We start from the raw sequence: 7,389 nt of genomic DNA, 5'->3' as shown, positions 1-7,389 counted from the left end.
CCAAAGGTGTGCTAAATGGTAAAACAGTAGCTATAACTTCTGTTATATCTTACATGGTAACCATATAACTTGCTTAATGTAATAAGTAGTAGCCTAATAAAGACCCAATATTCCCTCCATGTGTCTCTTTCATGACCTCTCCCCAGGTGTCAAGATGGAGTTTGAAATGTTCTTTTTTTCTTTGGATGGATTGAGTATTAGATGTTATTTTTTTTATAGTTTCTGTAAAGATTTTGTTATATTAAAGTAAGGTTACTGATTTATTGTTTGAGTGTATTTCTGCTTATACCACATTTATTCATGTGACGCCTCTCCCACTGCCTTGGAGCCTGTCTTCTGGATATTTGCTGACAGTGGATGGCTGGAGGGTCGTCAGTGTAATATGGTTCCTCTGTGCCTGCCAAGTTATAAAAGCTAGTCCATGTGGTCACTCTCTCTCTCGTTCTCCTGCTGACATCCAGTCTGCATCATCTTTTCTTTTCTTTTCCGAGGCATTTATGACCAATCACAGGAACCTTAGAAACAGCTGTAAAACCTGTTATATATTTGGACTGCTTTTCTCCAATCAACCTTCCTGAATTAACTTCAGCAATTTCTTCATCTAAACCATCAACCTGTCTCTAAGACCCCATCCCAACTAGGCTGCCTAAGGAAGTTTTACCCTTAGTTAGTTCTTCTTTACTAGATATGATCAATCTGCCTTTATTAGTGCTGCATTTGACACAATTGACCATCACATGGCATTAAAGGAACTGCATTAAGCTGGTTTAAGTCCTATTTATCATATCAGTTTCAGTTTGTACACGTTAACAATGAATCCTCCATGCATGCAAAAATTAGACACAGAGTTCCACAAGGTTCTGTGCTTGGACCAGTACTATTCACCTTATATATGCGTCCTTTAGGTAATATTATTAGGAAACACTCCATACATTTTCATTGTTATGCAGATGACATCCAAACATATATATATCACTGAAGCCAGATGAAACCAATCAGTCCAAGCAGTCCTTAAGGACATGAAGACTTGGGTGACCTGCAGTTGTCTGCTACTAAACTCAGACAAAACTAAAGTTATCATGTTTGGCCCTAAACACCTTAGAAACACATTGTCTAATGATAGAGCTACTCTGGATGGCATTGCCCTGGCCTCCAGCACCACTGTAAGGAATCTGGGTGTTATCGTTGATCAGGATATGTCCTCTGACTCCCACATAAAACATATTTCATGAACTGCCTTTTTTCACTTATATAATATTGCAAAAATCAGGCACATCCTGTCTCAAAAACATGCAGAAAAACTACTGCATACATTTGTTACTTCTAGGCTGGATTATTACAATTTCTTATTATCAGGCTGCCCTAACAAGTCTCTAAAAACTCCAGCTGGTCCAGAATGCTGCTGCATGTGTACTGACTAAAAACTAGAAAAAGAGAAAATTTCAAGAGATTTCTCCCATTTTAACCTTGCTGCACTGGCTTCCTGTAAAATCCAGAATAGAATTTAAAATCGCTCTCCTCACCTTCAAAGCCCTTAATGGTCAAGCAACGTTATATCTGAAAGAGCTCATAGTACCCTATTACCCCACTAGAACATTGTGTTCCCAGAATGCAGGCTTACTTGTGGTTCCTAGAGTCTCCAAAAGTGGAATAGGAGGGAAAGCCTTCAGCTATCAGGCTCATCTCCTGTGGAACCATCTTCTGGTTTGGGTCCAGGGGGCAGACACCCTCTCTATGTTTAAGACTAGGCTAAAAACTTCCCTTTTTATTAAAGCTTACAGTTAGGGCTGTCCCAGGCTTGTCTTGGACCAGCCCCTAGTTATGCCGCTAGGCCTAGACTGCCGAGGGACTTCCCATGATGCACTGAGCTCCTCTCTCTTCCTCCCCCTCTCCATCTGTACACATTCATGTACCATTCATGCATGTTACTAACTTGGCATTTTCCCTGTAGTTTTGTGCTTTGTCATCTCGCAGGAGACCTTTGGCTGCGGACCAACTGCCGATGCCTCATTGCTGCTGCTATTATTAGTCATTTTTGCCCACTGCTACTGCTATTATTATTAGGCGTATACTATTATTATTGTTGTTGTTATTGTTATTATTGTTGTTGCTGTCTGTTACTCTCTCTCCCCTTCCCTCTTTCTCTACCCAACCAGTCCAGGCAGATGGCTGCCCACCTAGAGCTTGGTTCTGCTCAAGGTTTCTTCCTGTTAAAGGGGAGTTTTTCCTTGCTGCTGTCGCCAAGTGCTTGCTCATGGGGGAATGTTGGGTCTCTGTAAATTAAAGAGTACGGTCTAGACCGATGTGAAGTGCCCTGAGATAACTTCTGTTGTGATTTGACGCTATATAAATTAAATTGACTTGACTTGATTTTTGGTTTTGCACTTTGTTCTAAACACCTTGTTTTGTTAGCTTTACTTTTAATACATTATATTTTTTTAAAGTATACTCTAGTGTGGACTCCCCTCTTATCACACTCCTGAGCCAGTCTGTCACAATTTAAAAAATGCTATATCTAGAAATGATAGGTACAGGACAATCCAGATTTCTTTAAGAAGCAATAAATTAAATTAAAAAGTATATAAGATTTTAAATAAGACAAACAAACCTATAACCCTGTAGCATTATATGATTATAATTATTTATAGTAAATCCTGTAGGATTATAAATAATCAAAATCCTATAGGAGTATTAAACCTGCATTCTCTGTAATGGCCAGTTGGGGGCTACACCACTGGCTCCAAAAAGAAGTCTGATTGTGTGGAAGTCTATGAGAAAATGACCCTACTTCTCACTTAATTTATTACCTCACTAAACACACTCTAATGAGTTTATGGTCTGAATTACTAGTTAATAATAAAGCAGGGTATGCTTTAGGGCGTGGCTATGCTGTGATTAACAAATCGCTATGACGGCGACTACGTTGATTAGTTAACGTAAACGTGTCATAATCCCAGATTCACAAAGTGTAGGCATAGCCATGGCCGTAGCTGTCGTTATTCAGTGTGTTTTCAGTTCATAAAAGTTAACTGTAACATTTTGGTCACCTAAAAAGTCTTGGTCAGTGTTTGGTTGTACTAAAAGACCCTCTAAGGAGTTCAGGGCGTTCAGTTTTTCCAGTAAGTACATTTTGTTTTAATGGTCTTAAGCCCATTTTTCGCTAGCGAAAATTAGCATTACCATTAGCATTATCACAGATAACCATAGACTGTAAATGCACTTTGCTAACCAAGCTATCAGCTAGTGTTACGTCTGGGACACACTGGATGCGTGAGCCTCAGCAGTGCGTGTGCGTTGCTGAACCGCTTCCAGTGTGGACGCTGCAAACGTGAGAGACGCAGCAGTTCAGCGACACACACGCACACGCGCTGCTCACGCATCCAGTGTGTCCCAGGCGTTACAGTCAGCTCCACCGTTTTGTCCAAATATAGTCACTTCTCATCACTTCTGGCTCCAAAAATCTAAGATGGCAACGGTCAAAATGCCAAACTCGAGGTTTCAAAGTACGACTACACACACTAATGGGTGACATCACGGTGTTTACGTACATTATTTTTATACAGTCTATGGTTTAAACACACAAAATACATGATTTAAGAAAACTGTCAACATTTAGCACATAATATTGCAGTACAGCCGCCAGTGGAAGCAGGCCCAAGTGCAACATTTCAGATAGCCGGGAAGAAACAGAAATAATTTACCTGCATTCAACCAAGGTAAGTTGTGTCTTGTGTCTGAATGCACTCAAACGTTACGTCAGCTTGAATTTTCATATACATTTGTTGAGAAAATTAGCACCAGACGTCTAAAATGGGTGATTCACTAGCCAAACAGAAAAACATGGTAAGACAGACTACACTGTTTCCACTTCACGATGAAATCAGTTGAATTTAGAGGCTTGAGAGGCCTAATGGATTTTTTGGCCAACTAGGGTCTGCATTAAAAGGAGAAAAAACAACTGACATATTATCACCTAGTAAAGTAACGTTAGTTGTGGCAGACATGTTAGCAAACAAATACACATCCAGCAGACAGAGCAACACGGTATTCATTTTGAGTGTTTCTGGCAACTTGATGAACGAATGTCAGTAGAAAATGTATTCACCTTTTAGCTTTGTTGTGGTCTCCACCAACTTCCAAGGTTGAATATTTTTAGCTGCTAAATGCTCCACTGTGTTCACCAGCTTGTCCATCACTTTGTCTGCTGCTGGAAATAAGGTTGATGAGACTATTAAGACAGAACCAAAAAGAAAGTTGTGGACTGTGAAACCAAAACAATAAGTCCTAGAAGCATCTTTATAGAACATAAAAAACAGACAAAGAAAAAGATTTTGGCTTCTTTCTTGCCAAGTTCACTTCTCAGTCTCTTGTCTGATAACTGCTGTTCACAAGCTTTATACTAAAACCTGTCAGACAGTGACGTCTTATGCTTTGTTTTGGGGCCCTTTTGAAATTAAAAACGTGCAAGACACAACAAAGTATAATATCTCAAAAAAAAGTTGTCCATGGGACCTAAATCTGAAGATGCTGATATGATTTAGATGGAGACTTACATCACTCAATGGGAAAGTGATCTCTGTGATCAAAACATTCATGAGTCATTGTTTTATGGTCCTACTGTAGATCATATGTTGAAGAAAAGTAACTATTCCTCCCTCAAAGACCCCTATTGGTCCCTGGACCTCACCTTGGAGGAACTAGACTGACCTTACCGTACTTAACTCTCAAGAATGAGTTCATAGGGTAAAATTTATCTCTAAGTGTGTGTCAAAAGGAGCTGAATTGATTGTTACACAAAGTCCAAAACATCATCTGTGTATTAATGAAGCTTTCTTGTATAACTATTATTTTACTTGTATAACTATTTAAATATTTGATTGATTGTACTAAGATGTAAGTGCCTGTATCTGTGCTTATGTGTATGATTTAAGCGTATGAGAGATGGAGAAAAAAGTTTTCAAATGATTTGTTTGATTATAGCATGCAAACAAATATTTTCATTAGCAGAGAGTGTATGCATCATTACATTTAGTCAGTCTGATTGGTGACTTGAATTTTTTTATACAAACCTTCCCTGATTCATGGGTATAGACTTATTAGTTCTTTGCCTCCACACTAATCAATGAACTCTCAGCTGTGTGATCAATAAAGGAGTAATTTGCTAATGTCTTATTCCAAAGTATGACCAGTCATCATACAGTGGACATTTAAGATAATACACTCTTGTACACATAATTATGTATACTTTTGTGTAACTTATCATACATACAGAATACTGCAATATAATCTATTGTTATTAATGTATGTTGTGATGGGAAGTAATTATTTGTAAACCTGTGTTTCTGTAAACCCTCATAAGGGACTGAAAGGAGTAGTTGTACCACAATGCACTGGAGCAAAGTAGGACTATAATAAGAATATTCCTCTGAGTCTACCTAGGCTAAAAAATACCTCTCTAAAACAAAGGTGAGGGTGATAATTCATAAGAGCTGTTGTTCACTTGTCTGATTTCTGTCCTTATGCCATACTCCACAGACCAGTGTACTGAGTCCTGTAAAGCTGCTGAAAGTCATCAATACTCCCAGAGAGACGAAGAAGGAGAGCGATGAATGAAAGGCTGGATGCAATCAATACTCTCCTGGCAGGGAGGTTAGATTCTTTCTTTTTGGAAACTAACCAATTCTTTTACAAACTTACATTTGTGTATCATTTTTTATTTACAGGGAAAAGTGAGTATATAACAAAATAATGTCTAAACAACAGTGTCTTATTAGTATTAATGAGCGTCAGTCACCACATGCAAGCTAGCCTTGATAGAGACAAACTAATGAAACTGCAGACAAGATGTTCTGCCCAGTTACTGTTGTTTTTCTTTTTTCTGGTCAGCCATTATCCATCACCCCCATGCCAGATTTATCCTCATATTGGCCACAGGCTGACTGAGTAAGACTGCGTTCAGCTGTCCAGCCAAAGTTATTTTTGGGAAGTGTGCCAAGTTTCTTTTTCTAATGAGTTGGCTAGTGAGCTTTAGGCCAATGAGAAAAGCTATACTTGAATAACAAAATCTGCTTGCACAGAGATTTATGTGCAAGTTAATTATTGAATAGCAAGGTGATGCATGCAGTAAATCTATATCTGTGATGACAGAACTCTTTAAATCTAAATTATTTCACTGTGTATGGTTTTTCTGTAGACTTAAGTGTCAATCAAATTATAATTCTAAATGGATTATAAAGATTAAGAATCAAATATCTATATTGCAGGTTGGATGTCTCTTTACAGCTTTATGGACTCCCTGGGTTGCTGGGATTGACAGCAGACTGAGACAAACAGCTTGATTGGTGAGTTTGTCATTTTCACTTTATCATGTGGTTGGCCTTTATTGTTTAACAGACAATCCTTAATCTGCTAAATTAATACATCAATTATTTTTAATGGCACAAGCCTCACCCTCATGAACTTGTGATTACACTGCCACCTTGTGCCCTTCAATTAGCATAACAAAATCATATGCACAATGATAATGATGAAAAATATTACAAAAATAAGCACTCTGTACATCTAATATAGAGGTACTGAACACACATATATAAGATAAAATCAAAATACAGTATAAAGCCATATTTTTGAAGTTTTATGGTTTAAATTAGTGGAATGGTTGAAAGAGCAGCCCTACAGTACTCTCATAATACGACTTGCACCTTGTGGATATCTGGCACCATCTTGTGGTATCAAACAGTCACACGTTGGGAAAATTATATATTTTAGTGACATTGAAATGATGTAACAATACCTGAAATACCAGGTTGACCAAGTGACTGTGTAGTAACAGTCATGCTTTATTGATATCACACACATACACACAGCTCATTGTCAAAACATATCTTACATCTTAAGGAGCATGTTGTTAGCTCCAAATATATTACAAGCTACAAAAGGATGATGTGTTTCAAACTAATTTAAGTTTTGAATTTTAGTCATAATATTTCAAATACCAGTTTTGACAAACACTTCATGCAATTTTATCTGCATATCACTAGGACTGCAGCTAACAATTATTTTCATTATCTGCTGATTATTCTCTTGATTTGTTGATTAATTTCTTGGTCTATAAAGCATCAGAAATATAGTGAAATATTCATGTTACAATTTCAAAGGAGTCAAAGGTGAAGTCTTCAAATATTTTGTTTTGTCCAATCAACAGTCCAAAACCCAAAGATATTCAGTTTACTGTCATGTATCACAAAGAAAAGCATTGAATCATCACATCTGAGAAGTTGAAAGCAGCACATTTTCTGCATTTTTGCTTAAAAAAGACTTAAATGGTTAATTATCAAAATAGTTGCCGATTAATTTCCTGTTGATCGACTAATCGATTATTCAACTAAT

At 37.5% G+C, this 7,389-nt stretch overlaps 1 protein-coding gene across 6 annotated transcripts in view; it reads left to right on the top strand.

The window, feature by feature from the left end:
- Nucleotides 1–7,389, top strand: part of lef1 (lymphoid enhancer-binding factor 1) — a 110,133-nt gene that overhangs the window by 1,802 nt on the left and 100,942 nt on the right. For 2 of the 6 annotated variants that reach the window (XM_067584845.1, XM_067584846.1), the window contains exons 1-3: nucleotides 3,510–3,716; nucleotides 5,536–5,649; nucleotides 6,264–6,341. The gene's annotated coding sequence lies outside the window, so the exon portion shown is untranslated. The other 4 variants (XM_067584847.1, XM_067584848.1, XM_067584849.1 and 1 more) reach the window with 4 other exon arrangements.

Source organism: Thunnus thynnus, chromosome 3, assembly GCF_963924715.1.
Source record: "Thunnus thynnus chromosome 3, fThuThy2.1, whole genome shotgun sequence".
NCBI lineage: Eukaryota > Metazoa > Chordata > Actinopteri > Scombriformes > Scombridae > Thunnus > Thunnus thynnus.
This window is presented reverse-complemented; position numbering and strand designations above follow the sequence as displayed.